We start from the raw sequence: 21,909 nt of genomic DNA, 5'->3' as shown, positions 1-21,909 counted from the left end.
TCTTCAGATTTCTGGGTTGTAACTTAATTTCAGCTCTTTACCCCTGATTAGACCTTAAGATAATAGGATATTACTGATGTCATTTAGATAAGGTGCCAGCTTACAGAAACTAGCTTCTGCTATGTTGCATAGGAAGAGTGAAAGCTGGCAAGAGTGGTAGGATAGCAAGAAGGCAGCAGAGATGAGTTCCAGCACAGAACTCTAGAGGAGGAGGGGGTTTTAGGTCACTTTCATAGCATTTTAAAATAGCATTTAATGAAATGTAGCTTTGACTTTTGCTTTGAAAACAACCAGTAGGTTCAATGGATGACTTTTAAGAAATCAACAAAACCTAACTAAGCAAAAATACCCATTGTCTTTAGATTTAAGTAGCTATCCAGAAGTCTAGATAGCAAGGAAAAATCCACATGGGTCCACAAACACATAAGGCTGAGGAGCTGAGCAAAAGGCTTCTGCGTCAGAGTAGAAGAAACCAGCGCAGTCACCTGGAGCTACATTAGTCATTGATATGCACAACTGAAGCCTTCTGCTCCCTCCTTTTCCATGTTCCCACAGCACAGACTTTCTGGATTGCTGTCAGAAAGTCAGAAATCCTGCTATGAAATATTTCCCTTCTGCCACAGCAGAGATCTGCTGAGCAACCTCTCCACCCCATGGGAACAGCAAAGCAACTTGGACAACCCCCTTCAGATGACCATTAATCCCATGTCAAGTTTTTGCTCTGCCCTTATCTCACTGGAATGGACAAGCCAGCCCCTGCTTCTGCATAAATTACCAGGGGATTATGCAGGTCCTTGGGCACACCCATTCTTCACATCACACAGTCCTGCTAAGGAAGGCAGCCTGGTGGAAAAGCAAACAAAATCAAACACTCCACAGTTTAATGAAACACAAAGATTTGAATGTGCCCACCCACAACGGGGCCAATCCAAACTTGTCCGAGTTCAGGACTGATGTTGGCCTTACACACAATGAGTAGGTAAACTCGGCATCTTGCCGCTTTTCAAAGGCTTAGGGCAAGTCAGCTGGATGCTCTTCTTGGGAGACAATGCAGTCTCTTCTAACTGAGCTACTTGAGCAGAGCTCACCTTGATGTGTAAATAGCCTTTCACTGTCTCTCAGAGGTGCTCTGTCCCAGCTTATTTAAACAGGAACGAAGGTCTTTTTTTGATCATTTACACTATCCTAGAGAAGAACAAGGACTCTTCAGCTTCTCCACTGCTGTTTCTGTCAAGCCCACAGGCTTCAAAACCAGTTTGGCAGTTGCTGAACCTTCTGTATAGATGCCAAGTGATGGAAGATTTACCACGTTCTTTGGCATATAACTGCTTTATCAAAAAATCGTAAGAAAACAAAACAAAAAACCTACAGTTCAATATTCACAGACTTCTGGCTTGTGTGTCTGGGACTGGATCCTACAATTTCTTCAACTACTCATTTACGCATCCAATTTTTCTGCCTTCACATCTGTTTATTGGCAGTGCTCAAGTCACCCCTTAATCTTTTTTTGTCATAAAATAAGTTTATCTAGCTCCTGTATTATCTGGCTGCAGGGCATATTTTCCATATGTGAAACTGATGCCAACTTTCAACTATGGGTGTAATGGTCAGTGACACCAGAAATTTGGCAAATCATACATAATTCTAATGGTTTAAGATTGTGCCAGATTTAAATAATGACATAGGAAAAAAACCTGCTTAGCCATGTAGATTCCTGTGGCGAAGTTTGTAGGAAGAGGTAAGGTTTTTAATTATACCAAATGATATAGCTGGAAAATAGCAGGCACGTGCTTCCAGGCACATGAGCCCTTTGTCAGGTCTGAAATACAAGAAAAACACCTCAGGCTAAATACAAGTTGAGAACAAGCTGCTTTGAGTTTAACTTTATTATGTTAATCAGTCAGCTTGAGAGAAAGGAGTGCTTTGTGTTGTAATTCCTCAGCTCATTACATGAGGAAGGGTTCTTAAATTCCAATGTGCTGATACAGTTGGGGCATTTTTTATTTTACAATTTGCTCATCATTTAGCCTAATAAGGAAAGCACCCAGGAAGTGAAACTGAGTAGGAATAAAGTTCAGTCGGTGCCTATCACAATGCTGAAGTGTCTGGTCACCGACACTGTATTTGGGAATGCAGACTTCTTAGGTGAATCCAAGTATCTCCTTCTACCGACCATAACAAAACTGGAAATAAAAGAGATCAGAGAAACTGCTCCACCAAATACCTTTTTGTAATAATCTAAATGGACAAGCCTAAATTCAATTTTACTGGCTTCTCTGACACTAACTTTAAAGTGGTGTAGTTTGCATATTTCAAGGGCAAGAAGACCCATTAGATCATCTGCTCTGACCTCCTGCAGAGTTGCACGTTGTATTGTTTAATAAAAGCCAACTGCGCAGAGCAGGTGCTCCAAGACAGACCCCTTCATTTCTCAGTCAGATTTGAAGCCTCCTGTTCTTTTCCACAGTCACTTAAATACTTACATGTTGTAATGCTATACAATATGCAGACAATATCCTGACCTGAACTCCTTCGGGGTGCCAGTATCAGGAAAGCAAATATTTATACAAATAGTTGTGATAGTTGCTGTAAATAGTAAGGCAATGATAATGCAGCAGAGAGATATTTCCTGAAGGTTTAATGCCTAGCCAGGACCTGATGCTCTGAACTGATCTTGATCAGTTATGAAATGTCGTGCCATTGTCTATAAATAGATTACTGTTGCTATTGTTATATGATGAAAATGGAAAATTGAGTATACATTTAGAGCCCTGTGGCATATGGCTTTGTTTCTGGGTCACAATTACCACATACATCATGCAGAATAAATGTTTGCAAGACCCTGAGTGGCCAAATCACTTCTCCAAAATGCACTATTTTGTGTCAAAATTCCTCATTGGCTCATAAGCTTCTTGCTCTGCATGATCTGCTGCTTTCCTGAAAACAGGAAAAAAAAGATGACTGAAGGAAAGGCTTTGACTTTAGGTCCCATTTCTCTCTGTCTGAGTAATGTTACTGCGGGACCTACAGGTCACCTGGCAACATTATGGGAGTACTTAATTATCCCTGGGAAATGCCATGTCCCATTGCTGTGGCACTGATGAGCAAACCACATAAAACTCAAAGAGGAATTTGAAAAGCAAACTCTTAAGGGCTTGGACATTTCTCTGAGCACAGTCTGGAGAAATCTTCTGTGCCTCCGCCAGTAAAATGGTTTCACAAATTTTCAGTGTTCTGTCTATAGCTTTGATCTCTTTTTTCCTCATCCCTGCCTAATCTCACTGGTTTTGCAATGTAATGAAGTAATGAAACCAAAAAACCTTATCTATAAAATGGCCACAAATGGCAATAGTTATAAATCTGTCACATTCTGGAACTAGTGCATTCTCACACTTCACTTGAAAAGCAGTCTTTGAAAGTCTGATAATTTCAGGTTCATTTGGACCAAGATTGGGCAGAGCTCTTCTACACCTTAGCCTGACTATGCTTGACTTCCTTTCTTTAGTGCCAATTACATGGCCACAAAGTATGCCAGTTCTGGAGGATCTATGTCTTAACCATACAATTACAAGAGCATTTCTTATTTTCTGTTTTTCCCCCAAATTGACCAGTCCAGTGTCATGGTTTACCCCCAGCCAGCAACTAAGTACCGCACAGCCACTTGCTCACTCTCCCCACACACTTCCCTTGTCAGACAGGGAGAAGAATCAGAAAAAAGAAAAGGTGAAAGCTTTGGGTTGAGATAAGAACAGTTTAATAATTGAAATAAAATCATTATTAATAATAATGACAATAATAATAATACTAATGAAGTGGGAGACAATAAAAAATGAAACTTAAAACCCAAGAAAGCACAATATCATTGCTCACCACCCATGCCCAGCCCATGCCCAAGCAGCGACTGGCTCCCAGCCAACTCCCCCCAGTTTATATACTGGGCATGACGTGCCATGATATGGAATATCCCTTTGGACACTTTGGGTCAAGTGTCCTGGCTGCTCCCTTCTGCTTCTTGTGCCCTTCCTCACTGGCAGAGCATGAGAGACTGAAAAGTCCTTGACTTAGAGTAAGCACTACTCAGCAACAACTAAAACATCAATTAATAATGTGTTATCAACATTATTCTTATATTAAATCCAAAAGCACAACACTGTACCAGCTACTAGGAACAAAATTAAGCCTATCCCATCCAAAACCAGGACATCCAGATCCAGAGGTAAAAGACAGAAGCAGAAGAGGCCTCTTCAGGAACCTGCTTCGGAAGGTTCCATGGGATACAGCCCTAGAGGGCAGGGGGGCCCAAGACTCTTGGTTGATATTCAAGGATCACCTACTACGAGCTCAGGAGTGTTGCATCCCAACTAGAAGGAAGTGCAGCAGGAGGGCCAGGAGATCTCCTTGGATGGATAAGGAGCTGCTGAGGAAAATTCAAATGAAAAAAGAGGCTTATAATAAGTGGAAGCAAGGACAGGTGGCATGGAAGAGTACAGGGATGTTGTCCAGGAAGCTAGAGACCAGGTTAGGAAAGCTAAGGCCCAGTTAGAATTAAACTTAGCTAGAGGTATTAAAGATAACAGGAAGGGATTCTACAGGTACATAGCAAATAAAAAGCAGGCTAGGGAGAAAGTAGGCCCCCTCAGGAAGCACTCGGGAGAACTGGCTACACAGGATTTGGAGAAGGCTGAGGTTCTGAATGACTTCTTTGCCTCGGTCTTCAGTGACAAAGGCTCTGACCACACCACCCAAGTCTTGGAAGGCAGATGCAGGGACTGTGAGAATGAAGGCCTTGTGCCCACTGTAGGAGAGGAACTGGTTGGAGACCATCTTAAAAATCTGAACATGCACAAGTCCATGGGTCCTGATGAAATCCATCTGCGGGTCCTGAAGGAGCTGGCAAATGAAGTTGCGAAGCCGCTGGCCATCATATTTGAGAAATCATGGCAGTCAGGTGAAGTTCCCAACAACTGGAAAAAGGGAAATATAACCCCCATTTTCAAGAAGGGGAAAATGGATGACCCGGGGAATTACAGACCAGTCAGTCTCACCTCTGTGCCTGGCAAAATCTTGGAGCAGATTCTCCTGGAAGGCACGCTAAGGCACATGAAAATCAACAAGGTGCTTGGTGACAGCCAGCATGGCTTCACTAAGGGGAAATTCTGCCTGACCAATTTGGTGGCCTTCTATGATGGGGCTACAGAACTGATGGATAGGGGTAGAGCAGTTGATGTCATCTACCTGGACTTGTGCAAAGCGTTCGACACTGTCCCACACAACATCCTTGTCTCTAAATTGGAGAGACATCAATTTGATGGATGGACCACTCGGTGGATAAAGAACTGGCTGGATGGCCACACGCAAAGAGTTGTGGTCAATGGCTCAATGTCCAGCTGGAGACCAGTAACGAGTGGTGTCCCTCAGGGATCGGTGTTGGGACCAGTCTTGTTCAACATCTTTGTCGCTGACATGGAGAGTGAGATTGAGTGCGCCCTCAGCAAGTTTGCCAATGACACCAAGCTGTGTGGTTCGGTTGATACGCTGGAGGGAAGGAATGCCATCCAGAGGGACCTTGACACGCTTGTGAGGTGGGCTGATGCCAATCTCATGAAGTTTAATCATGCCAAGTGCAAGGTCCTACACCTGGGTGGGAGCAATACCAGGCACAGCTACAGGTTGGGCAGAGAAGAGATTCAGAGCAGCCTCCAGAGAAGGACTTGGGGGTGTTGGTCATGAACATGAGCAGGCAGTGTGTGCTTGCAGCCCAGAAAGCCAACTGTGTCCTGGGCTGCATCAAGAGGAGCGTGACCGGCAGCTTGAAGGAGGTGATCCTGCCCCTTTACTCTGCTCTTGTGAGGCCTCACCTGGAGTATTGTGTGCAGTTCTGGTGTCCTCAACATAAAAAGGACATGGAACTGTTGGAACAAGTCCAGAGGAGGGCCACGAGGATGATCAGGGGACTGGAGCACCTCCCGTATGAAGACAGGCTGAGAAAGTTGGGGCTGTTCAGCCTGGAGAAGAGAAGGCTGCGTGGAGACCTCATAGCAGCCTTGCAGTATCTGAAGGGGGACTATAGGGATGCTGGGGAGGGACTCTTCATTAGAGACTGTAGTGATAGGACAAGGGGTAACGGGTTAAAACAGGGGAAGTTTAGATTGGATATAAGGAGGAAATTCTTTCCTGTTAGAGTGGTGAGGCACTGGAATAGGTTGCCCAGGGAGGTTGTGAATGCTCCATCCCTGGCAGTGTTCAAGACCAGGTTGGACGAGGCCTTGGGTGATATGGTTTAGTGTAAGGTGTCCCTGCCCATGGCAGGGGGGTTGGAACTAAATGATCTTAAGGTCCTTTCCAACCCTAATTATTCTCTGATTCTATAACACTGGTTTTTCTTAAGTTAACAGTTCTCAGTTTAATTTCAGGATGGTACAACTGAGCTTTTAAAACATTTATGTACATAATCTATGGGTACAGAGAGATTTGTCAGTTTCATAGAAGGATGAAATACACTTGGAAACTGTAAGACCGCTGTCATCCTGCATCAGAAGCTGTTTCATAACAAAACACCATAGCAGTCCATATATAGAAACACTATACTACACTCTAACTGCTGTGGATAGAACCAAACACTCTCCCTGCCTGCCTCAAACAACACAAACAACATGACCTTCTCCAGAAGGGCCATTTCCAGGAAAGAAGTAAAATTACAGAGGAAAGCATTGTTCTAGAGAAAGAAGTTGGGAACAAGAAACAGTGTTTCCAATACGACATTCTCACACAAGAGGGTGGTGGACAGGAGAAGGCAATGACCAGCGTACTTTGTGGCCATACAATTTCCTAAACTGAGGGAGATACTGAGAAGAAGGTTGATGGAGGACAGGCATTTATTTTAGAAAGGAAATTTGAATCCCTTTGGAATAACCACAGTGGAATTAATCCAGCCAAGAGAAGTGGAAATGGGGTCATAAATAACAGGAACCTTAGGTCGAACAGAAAGGGACTGCAGCAAACCCCATCTGAATATTAAAAGGGGGCTTCCAAAAGGATGTAAGTATGAGCCCACACAGTCCCCATTCTCCCAGGACCACCAAGGATGTCTGTAACTATCTTAACTATCTTGCTTTCAAGTCAGTACTTGACATCTCTTCCAGCTCTTCCTTCTGATCTTCTTATTTGATCTGTGACCAGCAGGCGTGTCCAGATCTGCCTCTCTAGTGCTTTGCAGCTTCTGCCACACCTTGCCCATCTCCACAGGACACAAACTCTTCGTCATACCCCTTCTTTCCACTATGGTAATTCTAGTCTCCTTTCCACTAACACTGACACTTTTATTAGATAGAAGTTTTGAATATGTTTAAATATGACAAATTCATTCTGTATATGATACCTGGAGAGAAACTTTGTTGCCTGGTTCAGTCTCTCACAATAAAGGAGAACATTTATTTTCTGGTGAGGAGGAACAAGCACTAAAATATCACAGCATCATAACAAAACTTACAATAGACAAAAGAAAGTATGCCGAGAATTTGCACGAGTATATGTTTTAAGTGAAGTCCATTTTCCCAGGTGAAATCACACTTAAGTATATTACTTCCATACCAATCCATTTGAAACTTCTTGGATATGCAGTTGACCAATTAATTTCAACCATATTGATTCAACAGAATGCCTGGTGGCATCTAGCTACTATACCGCCTTCATGTTTACATGAGTGGGTCTACTGTGTCCCCTATAGGATGAGTCCCCTGCAGCATGTCAGAGCTAGGAATGACTATCATATTTATAGAAATATGAACACACATACTGTGCACTTCAAGTTGTATCTTTTTTCCCAGATTTCTGTCTTTCAGATTCAATGCTAATGCAAGAAAAATAGTATTTTCAGAATGCTTCCACTATTTGTCCTGAACCTACAGAGAAAAATATAAACATAATAAATATATAAACAGATTTGACTGTAAAAAACATGGTGATTTTGGAGGCACATATAGGTGTGTCTGTCAACAGCTGCTTTTTGGAATGATCCATTCTTCAGCTATTCCGAAGTCGTAAGAAACATCACTCAGATCATTAATGTCAATAACAAGATTTGGCAAGAATAAAATTAAACACAACACATGGGTTTCCTACAGCAACTTTTACCGCGGGATGCTCCTTTTTCCAGGAAACCTAAACTGTTAGGGCCTGAAAGGCACTATTATTCTTACAGGAACTTTCAATCTAAGAAGCCATCCTTCATCTTGAGAATTTGTTTCAGATGGGGACCAAGCAACAATTGCCATCCTCTTCCATAGACTTGTCTTGTAATAAGAAACACGTGCACAGCTGGAGGGGTGTGAGATTGGAATAGGACTGGCAGTGGAGATGTGCACATTCAAGAGCAGATGGAACACTGCTTTTTATTAAGAGAGAAAAAGTAGATGTAAAACACCTGGCAGAAAGGTGCTTGTTTTTCCCTTCAGGCTCATGAAAGCCATTGTGACAGCGGAGGCAATTACATGCAAACCAACATGAAAGTAAGCGAAAAGTGTGAATAAGAAAAAAGATTAGAAACGGAACAATTTTCCGTAATAACTGAGATAGACTGGATAATTAAGAAGCAGAACTGATGCTTCTCAACTGCACTATAAGTACACAAATTTTTAAATAGAAAAAGGTTAAGATTAGCCTTATTTGAAAAATTTGTATCATATATATTATCTTGGAAGTAATCTTTATGTATTGTATTATCTTGTTTTATATATTATATTATTATATATACTATATTATTTATATATTTTATTATATATTATCTTGGATCATAGATTATCTTGGAAGAAATCTAACATAATTTTAGAAAAATCCATTAGTCATTTTGGAGACTACAGCTTACCAATATCCACATCTACAAAGCAACCCTATGTTTTTGACTCTGTACACCTAGAGATAGCCCAAACAAAATAGAACAACAATAGAAAAGCCATTTCTCCAATCGTCTACATACCAGCCATTTGTCCAATCCTCTACATACCTCATGCATACATGTTTAGTGAACCTGTGCACCAATTTTCTGAGACAGAATATTGTTTATCATTAGAAAACAGAAGATTTAACAACTGTGGGAAATAACTGAGAAGCAATTGTAACAGAGATAACAAGTTACAATTCCATAGAAGAGGCTGAATCAGAAATTCCCACTTTTACAGAAACTTCTGTGATATAAAGATTTTCATCAAATTGCAAACACCACCCTGAAGGGAAACTCTGAGTAGAATCCCTTTGATGAAAAAGGAATTAATAAAAAGAAAAAAAGAATGCAAATTCTAAAAATAAGCTTTTTTCACCCCAAGTTTTCCATCAGATTGTCTTGATTTCTTAACCTCTGTACTTTGTGAGATGATTCCCAAATGCTTATGAATGCAACTGTATTAGAAATAGAAAGTATTCAGCATGTTTTGAGCCTACCCTTTTCCTATCCTAGGTGACAAGATACACACCATGAAAAAGTGATCACGGTAATAATGTAAGATTGCTTCAGGGACAGGTGTGAAGAGTAGATGGATGTTGCTTCCAAACCAACACTCCTGTAAACTTCAGAGCGAGTTGAGTGAGCTAACTCTGGTTCATGCACTCATAAATTGCTGTGATTGATACTGAACATTTCTTTGTCCTTATTACTGACCAAGAACATAAATCCCAATTATGGAAGATAGTTGAGTTCAAGCTGCTGCCATATTTCACAGCAATGCTAATGCAGAGGTTACCAAAGGTCAGCTTGGCCAGAAAGCAGGACCACAGCATAGTAATAATATCTTCACTATTTAGCTGCAATGTCTTTCAGGCTGAATGAGCTTTCATTACCCCCTATCAGACCCCTAAGCCACATTCTTCTCTCAGAGCCAGGGACAGAACTGAGATACGTGATCTCCTGTCTTGTGAGTTGTGAAACGTACTGGCAAAGTATATGTCAGCCCCTTCTTGGGAGGTTAAATGAAGTGGCAGCCATTCCTACGGCTCAGGTAGCTGAGGGGTGAGCTGTGGTACAGAGAGAGCGAGCCCTCTGAATAGGTATTTTGGCCCAGCAGTTGGCTGGTACAAAGGAAGACTAGAATTTTTTTTATTTAAAAAATATAAATATTTCCCTTATTTTATGCAAACTCTGAAGAACTACCCATTTAAATGCATGAAGTCTGCTGAAAGCTTGCTGATTTAAAAACTCCAAAGCTCTGTTAATAATAGATAAAATTGCTTTGAGATACACCACACAACTTTTAACTTGTTATTTCCAAAACACAGAAATAACACAACTCAAAACAGAAAAAAACATATCTGAATTCTTTTACGTCTTTGCCTTTCAGGGAAATATCTACATCAAGACACTCTTTCAGAGTTTAGTGTCCATTGGAAACAGATTCCCAAAAGTTTAACATGCCTGAGCTGCATCAGCACAGTACCAGAAGGCAATTTCTCTGATGGCTGTGGAGAGAAGATGCAATCCCTCCATTTGTACTGCATTATGTGGCATACACTCACATGAAAGAAATGTTACCAATTCTTTTACATTTTCTGAATACCCCACCAAAAGTCCGTTGGTATGCACATGGGACTTCTTCCATTGTAACTAGAAACTGAAAGGACCTCCATGCATGCATAGAGACACATTTCATCTACAGTGGCTGCAGGATGAGTCAGGTTTCTGATTGGGAATTCTGAGCTGAAATGTGGGATATGCAAGTTTGGGTTTCACATTATGTGACACAGTCAATGAATTTCAAGTCTGAGGTACGTTCTTACTAGATTAATCCAGTCCAGAGAGATGAGAAATCCCTATAACAGATGAATAGCAGTGCAGTGGAATCATCTTGCTCTTTGCCGCAGGCACACAGGGTACATATAAACTAAAATGTCTTTTACCCTTGTAACAAGGAGTTGAAATGAATCATCAAACAAGCATACAGGCATATTACACACCTTGCAGGATGAATAAAGTAATTTACCGGGTCTTCTAAAGCTCCCTAAGTGTAAAACTATGGAGGACCATGCCCCTGCCTTTTAGATCTGACTGGTATTCAAACTATGTATCTCACCTCATTTCATCCCATTTGCTCTATTTTTACCCTTTGAAGCATAAGGCTCAGCATGCCCTACAGTCTCTAGAGATTTGGAGACAGGAGGGAATATTCCCTTAATTATCCTGTAACTCAGTGGTATATGTCACAAGCCAAAGTGCATAAAACTCCTGGACTGATTATCATTCACATGCTGTGTGGAATTTATTAAATTCCTTATCCCACAGCCATTTAATCAGTGGTATTATTGGAATGAGATATTTACCCCACTGGGTGGTATGGACTGGGGCAGCAAAGCATGCCAGGAACAGCTTTGCTGATGCCTATTTATATAGACAGTGTAATTTTTGTTCCCCCTCCTTTCCTCAGTAGAACCAATTAGTTAGTACTCCAGCAACAGAGCAGGGTTTATTCTGTGTCTGTTTTCTGCAATAAATCTCTGCTCCTGATGCATTTTGATCCACAGCCAGTTTAATCTGCCTATTGACTGTTAAACTCTGGTTATTGTTTGCCACAGGATCTTTAAGAATTAAGCCTTTCTTTCACCTTCTCCCAGATCCAGGTTGGATTTTTTGGAAGGGATTTAGAGTAGGGCTGAGGACCTGAGAAAGCTATCATGTCCTCAAAATAAAGCTCTCATGGCATTACCCCAAGAACACTGCCTCCAGCCCTGCTGGTTGATTCTGCTTAAGACAGAGCGTATAGTTTAGTCTCCTTTATTGGACAGTCTTCAGATTCCCATTCAGTCTCTTCGCTTGGACAGTCTTCAGCTTCACTGCTGAGATTGCAAATTACAAGCAACTATTGTTCTTATTTACATTTAGCCATGCCCTTAACCATGGCTTGGAATCCAAAGCACTACAAATTGTTTCTGCGCATAGTGAGTGACAGTTTCCATTCCTAACATCAAAGGACTGTGCTCATCCCAACCTACTAAGCACCTAAAATAGAGGGATAAGTGATGTACATGAGTCTTTCTTGCTGCTGGTGTGCAAGTAGCCTAAACAGCTACTTTACAGTTGACTTTCCAGAAAGGAAAGTCAACTCATTTGCTGTAATCTAAGCTGAATCTGTAAAAGTATGCAGTATCTTTGCTCTTTTTCACTGAACAACTTGCATGACAATACAGCTTTCTGCAGTATGCTGTGTAAGATATGTCTCCATTCAGGACAGATCTTTGGAGCACAGCTAAGTTGCTGTCCTGAAAGTTCATTTACTTTATAAAACCGTAAGGGAACAGTACAAGGATGGAGAAACATCTCGTTAGTCAACACATGGGCCACAGGAGTAATGAACCCTGTGTTTTAATAGGTAAATTTGCACCTGCACAAGATTTCCAGCTTCTGCACCAGCAACAGCTCCAGAGAGAGATAAATAATTAGGACAATGAGGCTGAGGTGGAAAATGGCTGTGATACTGACTTTCTTTAAGTGCACATTAGGGACATGCTTAAAATCAGATATGGTTGAGTTTGCTCTAACTGAACTTTGATTGACCCCAGAAGCCCTCTTAACTGAACAGACTGGTGAATCTACCCTCTGAAAAAGCACTGTTTGTTCTTTGACCAGTCCTAGGACCTCGTGGCTCTGTATTATTTGAAACGCAAGAACCATGAAATCTTGTGATTCCATGATTTCAAACTACACAGGCCATGACTCCTGTTTTGCACAGCCATCCCACAAGAGCCAGCTGTGCCTCTATGGCTATTTCCACACTCAGGCACTTGACACTCTAACATATCAGCATGGTGCAATGATGACTTGGATCTGGGCTCTGGAAGCACCTTATCACCACTGCAACACACCATACATGATCCCTGTTGCTGTACCTTATTTTCAGGGAAAAATTTCATAAATTTTCTACTGAAATAGCCTTCCCATATTAAAAATAGCATGGTTGACACTGATCAACAATTAGGTGGGTGACATCTTTAACTTCAAAGACAGGCTAGTTTAAGGAAAGTCAGTCTGGGGCAGAAAGTCTTGAAGGGTAGCCAGAAGCTGCTTGTTGAAAAGCATACTAAAATTATTTGAGTTTCTTCAAGAACAATCTGGTATGTTATATTCAAGGGGTCATGTTCAATTTGGAAACCAACTGATGCTAAAGTCCAACTTTGCCTTCTGTGGAGCCAAACTGAACTCTAATCTTCTGATCCCCCTGCTGTCAAAGAGCCCATCTGAGAAAAGGCACATCAAAAGCCTATGGGATTTTCACCAGTACTCTGCATCCCTTTGTGCAGAGACACCAACACTAATCAGCTTTCATACCCGTAAGAAAAAGGCTAGAACACATTCAAGAGCTCAGAAAAGCATTTCAGAGGACAGCTTATTATAAAGGTGTGGTGTAGCTGGAAATGCAGTGATGTTGACCTCTTGGAAACTGTTCACAGTATTGTAGCTTCTAGCAAGCCTTAGTCTTGAGTCAAAATCTCCTCGCTCTGAGCAAACACAGGTGAGAGAATTTATGTATTAGGGAGTCCAGCATAAAGAGCAACATGCACAAATAAACAGGGAAGCAGCAGTAAACATTGTATCAGCCTTTAACTGTAGCTTCATAACTACCAAGAGTGCCAAAAATAAACCTCACTATTTTACCTAGTTGTACCCAAGCAGGGAATTATAAGACCTAGATTTTACATTATACTCTTCCATAAGTATATAACATAATTCCAGTTCAAGACCTCTGGTAATATTTCCCATCCTCAGCAATAATTATACATGTGATAGTGGGCAACTGAATTCCTCCCTGGCTCAATTTTCCCATCTTTTAAATAGCTTTAGGTATAAAACTCAGAACCACATTTGCACACGATCTGTTGCATATGTGCCCTCATCACTGACAGTAATGTAAGAACATCCAAAATAAACTAACCAAGCTCTACCCCAAACGGAAGCAAAACAGATAAATCGTACCACACAGTATGAACTGCAGTCATGTTTTAAGAAACTCAGTGTATGCTTACATCTTGAAAAGAATTTAGTACTCAATATAAACTGAGATAAAGCAGATAATTGTTATTAATATTATTAATAATAGTAATAATATTATTAATAATGTCTCAAATTCCAAACCAAATGGAGAAAAGTATTTAAAAGAAGTGTTTATGATATTCTTTTCACCAATATTCAAGGTACCAAAGAACTAACTTTTAAAGCCTCCTGGAATTTCAAACTCTGAGTACTCCAGTGCAATATGTGGTTACTTTACTCTCCCAAGAAGATATTTAAAGGTGAAGAGACGTATTAGTAATTTTCAGTTTTAAGATTTATGGGATGGTCACATTGGCCACCCACACTCAAGCAGGGGCAAAATTTTTTTTGAGATTTTCACAATACTTTTACTATGTTCTGATAAAATGTATTGCAGTGACTTCCAGGCTTTAACAGACTACTTTGATGTATGCTAATGAAAATCCAGGTGTGTGACAATGGCTACAAATCCACTGTGTAAGTGAAGTGACTGATATTTTCTTGCTTGCTTACAAACAACCAAGAAAATAATTTCCTCCAAATCTTTCATGCCTTTATGAATATTTAGATGTCCAAGTTAGCTTTAACCAACAGTTTCTAAGACTAATGCTGCTGGTTCTGTTACTTCAAATGATAAACTGGGCACAGAAATGATTCATATTCTTTACTGCAGCTCTTGGCCTATATTTTCTGAGAAAATAATTGTAAACATCTGTCCTGACGGGTCACTGACTGACAGATCCACAGTAACTTTCAGACATATTTACAGCTAAGGAGGTTTCCAAATGTAAAATGGTGCTCTGGGAGTAAATAGGCTGGCTGATTGCTCATGAGTCACTGCTGAGAAATGCAGTACAGGTATGAGCTCATAAAACCTTTGGTGACCTGCAGAATGTAAACATGGAAACCGTATCACAGAAAAACCCCAGTGCCACATAAATGCTGTCTGAACAGCATCAGCTAATTACAAATCAGAGCTAGCCACTTAAAGAGGAAGTGTCTTAGTACAGTACCATCGTGTGGAAATTAAGTACAAAACTGCAAGTTGCGAGGCTGAATAACTTGCATACAGAATCACCATGGGAGTACTGCTCCTGCTGATAAACAACAGGAAAGAAAAGATGGCCTTGCTTTTAGGACAGAGTTTGGAATTTGGAAATCCATGTTTGGGTCCTGCTTTTGCTGGCAGATTTCCTCACTAAGTATGAGCAAGTTTCTCTGAGAAGGCATGTAAGCACAGTCAAAAATGGAGCCATTAGGCCTTTTCTACTTCTCCAATACAGCACTGCAATCAAGCACCTTAGAGAAAGGCTTGATCATCAGGCAGTGAGACCAGAGAAACCCATCACATTCAGGTAAAAAAAGTTCTGAAACTGAGTTAAAACTCTTGGCTTTTAAGCAAACAAGTGTTCTTGCTGGGCTGTTTCAGCAAAATGGGCACCCTTGGAGCAAGGCAGAGCTAGAAGCAGTCAGAGAGGTGTGAAGAGAGTTTGTAAGCATTTTCTCCCAATTATAACACCATTTATAGAGAGCCTAACAGAGTGACTTCAGTAGCTGGCCAGTGTAAACACATATCATTCATATTATAAAAGTGCAACACTATACTATGAAATGCCAGCTAGGATTAGGAAACCCAAATTAGTTTCATATATTGCCTTAGGAAGACTTTAACAGATCTGGAGTTCAGCTCTGATACCCGTATTTTAAAAATGACTGTGAAACACTAGTCTCCAAGAATAATTTGAAATATGAAAAACCTGCTTTGAAAAAGTGAAAGGAATGCAGATTTCTTTCCCTGTGTTGTGACTTGGTCGCATAGGATGCAGAGGAGAACATGGGGCATAAGGACAATAGCAAGAACATGCCCAACCTTATTTAATAGAGTCATATGCACAGCCTGGGTGTCTACCACCTTCCTCCTTCTCCTCCTCCTCCTTTTCCTCCTCCATCTTCTCCTCCCCATTGCTTCGGCCAATCTAGACTAGAAATGAAGTATCCTGGTTTTGCTTTCTGTTTTTCTAGCAGGGCGGGTGAAGCATTTCACAGCTACAAAGCAGTCAATTCTCTGCCCCTTGAAACCACTGCACTGAGCCTAGCTGTCTTTGTGGCAAAAGTTTCTCAACTTGTGCATTGCAAAATCAGGGTAGATGGGGGAGGACAAGGGAGTGAGGGGTCAGAAAGCCAATCAAGGGGGTTCATGAGGCGTTGGAATGCTATTACAATCCAAGGCTAAGAAAATCTTTGTATTCTCCTCCCTGTAACACCTTCATCTCCAAGGTCAAATATTCCCTGCCAAGATCTCAGAAAGCCTGAGCACAAATGCATTAAAAAGACTTCACCATGTTATCACCAGCAGATTTTTCTTCCTTTTACATGGAGTCACAAAAATGATTGACTTCTAGAAAGGGGTTGTGACCTAAGCAGGCTGAGAAACCTTATACTTGCTGAACCAGGAATTAGGGATTAGCCTGAGCCCTAACTCAGTGAGATGCCATGAAATAAACCATATAGATATTACAGCTGAGGTATTAATCCCATATTTAAGCATTTATGTAACTCTTAACAGGACTAATCATTGAAATGAAATTACACAGTTGACTAATTTTCTGAATTGGAGTCTACTTGTTCATTTTTGGCTGTTTGTTTTGTTGTTGTTGTTGTTGTTTTAATTATGTACTCCATGCTTATTAAGCACAACGTAAACACATGGACAAAGATCTACTAAATAGAAATGGAGCTAAAAGAAGGTATACTCCTCAATTTTCTAAGCAACTGAATACAGTGACAAAGTGGTATAAAACCTCATCTATTCTAATTTAGTAAAAGTCTCCACATTCACAAACATGTTGCTTAGTGGTGCATCCCATTCTGACTTCAAAGAAATCTTGGAAATAGGTGTCTGAAATATACCTGTCACAACCCTGGATTTGTCATATCAAATGCAAACAGCATTGGGAAGTCTGCTTCAGCTTCTGAGCATTGTTCTCAGGAGCAGCAAGTGAAGAAATGAAATGAATCTTCACAGCTTTTCATCAGAATTTGGGTTTGTTTCTTACGGCCTTTTCTGATACTTTGTTTTAATGATATGATGATCCCTTTTCTCTAGAGTAAGTTTCTTACAGACAAGACTGTGTGAAGAGTCTTCTGTGTCTGAAGAGAATCACATTTTCACATGGATGAAAATGCAGCTTACTTTATTTTCAATGTATAATTTGCATACCACATGTAGCAATGCATGTAATATCTTTCTACCTATCTGGCATTAACAGGAACCCTTCAGGACTGGTTTCTCAGCCATCTCTGTGCTCTTAGAGATGCCCTATAGGTCCATTTCTTGACTTTCTGAAGCAGCCGTGAAGCTGGAGTACACTAAGATAGACAAACCAAAGCAGAGGAAGGCTCCTTCAAGATTCCAACAATCTAAAGCAATGTAGAAACTTTAACTGTAGGCTAGGAGCCGATTAGGTTTTATCCCCTGTTAATTCCTGATTGAAGTGTGCAAATGCAAAGCAAGATTTTAGTGATCACCTCCTCCCCTTTTGAAAGGGGCAATCTTTGTACAGAGCACCCTTCTTCCTAGACAGATGCCTGGCTCTGGCAGGTCTCCATGAAGTACCTCAGTGGTCTTTCCACCACTATGCAAGGAGCACAGTGGGTCATGCAATTCAACTCCGGAGGTGGTTCAAAGTGGAGGAGGTGGGAATTTTCAAAGGCTTTTTTTTCCTTATTTGCAGTTTCTCCTCCCCTGAGTGTCAGCTGAGAAAATTTTACATGCTGCTCTGCTATTCCTTTCACAGAGGCTTGAAATAGCCTAAAGTACTTGCTTTCAAAGATGGTAAGAGCACTGTAGGAGCTTGTTGAATCCCTGCCTCAAAGAACCTAAAAGCACAGTTTAAATCAATTTAGAGTATGAGCCTCTTCCAAAGCCCCCTCCCCCTTCTTCACCCACCTTTCTACCTTGGAGTCAATCCAGTTCCCTACTGCTTGTGCTGGATCATTTCAACTTTAGAAGAAAGGCAGGGGATGCCAGGCAAGTGAGACATCACTGCTTCCATGGATGAACAGCTGGCACTTTCGAAGAGGGAGGTGGATGCACAGAAGACCACAGTGATATATGTTGTGGTCTCTGCTTCAGCAGCCTTTAATTTACCCCAGGTTTGGTAAAATGTCATATCCTGGGGCAGGAGGTGATAACAGATTTGCTTTTCCCTCTGCTGAAACAGAAAAAACAAGGACCCCTGTGTGCTTCCCAGTCTGCTGGCCCTTTCACGCAATTCTTTACAAACCTGTGGCACCTGCTACACATCTCTGAGGGGATGCACTGAAGTCACTGACAGCAGACTGGAAAACGCGTGAAGGCCAGTATTGTCTTCTGGGCTGCTGTTCCATTTTGAGTAATTTGCACTTTCAACAGCCAGCAGGCTTGACTGCTCATCTTCCTAAAATTATAAAAACTGACAGTTCAAAGACAGGCAGAATGATTTCATTAGAGCAACAGACACAACAATTTCTAACCCCATCCAGCAAGTTACCTGGAGGTTGGTAAGAGTATCAGAAGAGTTCCTCCATTCACTGTTCCAGTATCTGGGGATTCTAGGGATACATAACTGTGAAAGCCCAGCCCAGCTCTTTTCTCCTCAGTCTCTCTGAACTGATACAGGGAAGCAGTCCTCCCTTGCTCCACCTGCAAGTTGTATGTATTCCCTTCCATTTCCAGCCAGGCATGTAAAATGTATGCTAACTCGTCCCTTTCTCTTCACATATTGTGACCCTCTGAGAGAGCAGCTTTGGGCAGATGCCAGAAACCACAAACTAGCTGCTGGGTGAATTTGCCTGTAAAACTTAGCAGCACATTATCTCTGTGATATTTGCTGTTAAATGTGCAACTCTCCAGGTAAACAGGGACTAAATCCAGGCCCTTTATCCTCTGTGCTAGAGATAATTTTCAAAGAAGGGCTGTCAGAGTGTCAACCTCGCTGTCAGTCTTTAACCCCTGAGATGGAAACAGCAGGAAGAAGTTGGGTGTAACAGGAATGCTTGACAAGTGGAAGAAGGGTTACCATATACCAAATCAAGTATTGTGAACACCAGCATTTGTTTTTTTGGCAGAAATGGGCTGCAGAAAGGAAAGCAGCTGAATTTATTTCTTCTGATTCAATCTATAGGTTTTATCTGCACCCTGAGAACAACAAGCCACTCACTGTCTTTGCCCTGTCTCATGGATTACTACATATTGGGAAAGATGATGGGAAAGGTCTGCTTTGGGGTCATTCTCACCACAAATACTGATGTTGCTATATGGCAAATCTTCAGCCATGAAGAAGTGTCCAGCTTTGCCCCTCAAGGGCAAGAGAAGAAATGTCAACAGAGAATGGTGCTTAATATCTTACATATGTGTAAAACATCCTGGTGTCTGAGTGTCTAACATCCAGCAGCACTGAGAACTGCCCAGTAAAACTCATTTCTGAGAAATTAAATAATGCTCTGCCAACAAAAAGGAACATGACCACTGAAATGGGGTTTAACACTGAGGAGGGAATCAGCCAGCTACAGGCACCTTGTAAACATCCAAAACCAATGGGGGAATTTCTCTTTGCCTAGGGAAATCTGACCACAACCTTTAATAATGTCTTCACATTTCACAAGTCTTAATAACAACAACTTGTGTTCATATAATGCCTTTCATCCTGGAGAAACCCAAAGTGCTTTACAAGTGGCTTAGCAAACTATACAACAATATTCAGTCCCTCATCCCCCTCAAGGTTGAAAACTGACTGCAATTGGCAAGGTTTTCCTTTTGGTTTCCAATGTTCCATGATTCTTCCTCTAGGCCATTGCTTTTATTTCTTTGTTTTGTTTTAATAACAAATTTGATAGCATGGGAAAAAAGGGCAGCTCTTTTCTCATGGACAGATGCATGAATATAGTCAATTTTGGGGGGTCAAGAAAGATAAAGCAAAGTTTCATGTCACCCAAAGACAAAAATGACAGTTTTGCTTTGCAAATGGGGAAAAAAAATAATCAAAAAAACTCCACTTGAAGAAAACCTAGAATGTTTCATCTGCTGTGAAATAAAACCTTTTTTAAATGTTTTCTGAAGACTGAAGTTGACTCAGTTGTAAAACAAATCAGATTTAAGTTGGCAAGTGGAAGTGAAACATTTTGACTTTCAAAATGCAATTTTTCTCTTGGACACAACCTTAAGAAAATAAGGAAATCCATCTCACCTGGTGGTTTTCTTTGCCAGGAACTCACTTTGCTGGGAGCAGCTTAAGGAGAGTACAAGTACCCCAGTTCTTAGATTTTCTTCACTGTCCACATGAGCAAGATACTGCCAGTAGTACAACTCAAGATGGATTTTTCCTCCATGAATTCATGTGGTTCAACTCTCCCTGAAGCTGTGTAAATTTTATCATCCACAGTATCCTATGATCATGGGTTACACAGCTCCTGCATTGTGCACAAAACTACCTTGTTTTGATTGTTTCAATTTGCCTCTTGTTAATTTACTAGAAGCAGAAGACATTCGATGAAAGAGTGCACAGTCATTGCTTATTCACCATCACCATGCCAATAATTGCTTTTCTCTTTCCACAAGGAAGAGTCTTTGCGTGCATTATCCCTGCTCCTGCAGAGGTGCTGAGAAATTCCTTTGGCTTCCTGCTTGGGAATCTATAGTTTTGTAGTAGGTTAAATTGTATAACCAAATGTATACAGGGGTTTCTGTGGCTGAACATATTCTCTTTATGCACCTTAGGTCAAACGTCCCACAACAATGGAATAGCTCAGGTGTTGAAACCATAGACATAGTATGTTATTTGACCTCTTACAGTAGCATACACATCTTCTTGAGGATCGTGAAGGAATACGGAAGACATACACTTCAAAGAATATACTACAGCATCCAAAATGTACCACATGCCTGTGTACAGGCACATGATTCGATCTCTGGTAGCTTCCTCTTAGGATATTATCTAAGTGTATCCAAAATGCCCACATTTTGTCCTCTTTCTACAAACAGGACTAATGAAAATGACATCCTTCAGGTGAATTCCTATGGTGAACTTGCAAGAAACTGCAATGTGTCTTAAAAGGCTTCTTTTATCACCAGATACTGACCTAGAGATACTTCCTCACACTTCTGGAGCAGAGCTGATGAAAGATAGCTGACCTATAAACTCAAAATGAAAATCCTGTCCCAATTCTTCCTGTAAAAAAAATAAAATAATAAAAAATAAAAAATAATTTAGAGGTGTTGAGAAACACACTGAACAGAGTGCAAAGAAAAAACAGTTCCTTCACCCAGCCTTTACAAGCAGCTGGGCTTGAGCTGAACTGACTTTTGCTGTGTTCTTTGTGTAACGGTATATTATAAAAATGTTATTAGAAGGCCAAATTTAGGCATAGCAGGAGAAGAAGAGGAAAAAAAATCCTGAAACCTTGAAAGATAAATCGGCTTTATGGGAATGAGAATTTAAGCTTCCACTTGTGCATTGCCCTGAAGTTTTGGATCTTTTCCTCTCCTGATTATGCAGTTTAGAGCAACAGGAAAAAAAAAGAAAAAAAAAAAAGAAAAAAAAACACACACAACACCCCTACCCCTTAATTCCTTTGAGTGTAACTCTCTCTTGCATCCTTTACTGAACTCAGCCTGCGAAAATAGACCTCAGTTATAGGACAGTTGGAGCTTAAAGGGAGAGTGCTAGGTGCTGGAAGAGATTCTCCACAAAAATACCTTCCCGTAACTTTGTTCATTTTTTATGTTGACACAGAGCTAATAAGAGCAGATTTAGTTTGAAACAGGACCACCACCATGAAACATAAGCCAAGAACACTGAAAGAAAACATGCATCAGTACTGCAAGAACTGCTGCAAAACAATTAGGGTATTACTTTTTACCT

At 40.8% G+C, this 21,909-nt stretch overlaps 1 long non-coding RNA gene across 1 annotated transcript; it reads right to left on the bottom strand.

The window, feature by feature from the left end:
* Positions 1–730: 730 nt before the first annotated feature.
* LOC133269497 (uncharacterized) lies at positions 731–20,497 on the bottom strand. Its single transcript, XR_009743523.1, has 4 exons — positions 20,236–20,497; positions 18,295–18,447; positions 2,815–2,937; positions 731–843 (listed from the first exon to the last, which is right to left on the bottom strand). It is a non-coding gene; the product is annotated as an uncharacterized LOC133269497 (long non-coding RNA).
* Positions 20,498–21,909: the final 1,412 nt, after the last annotated feature.

Source organism: Pezoporus flaviventris, unplaced genomic scaffold (assembly GCF_033815535.1).
Source record: "Pezoporus flaviventris isolate CSIRO_AGI_PZ_B2104156 unplaced genomic scaffold, CSIRO_AGI_Pfla_v1 ptg000001l, whole genome shotgun sequence".
Taxonomy (NCBI): Eukaryota; Metazoa; Chordata; class Aves; order Psittaciformes; family Psittacidae; genus Pezoporus; species Pezoporus flaviventris.
The sequence above is the reverse complement of the archived record's forward strand: the minus strand, read 5'-3'. Positions and strand labels throughout refer to the sequence as shown.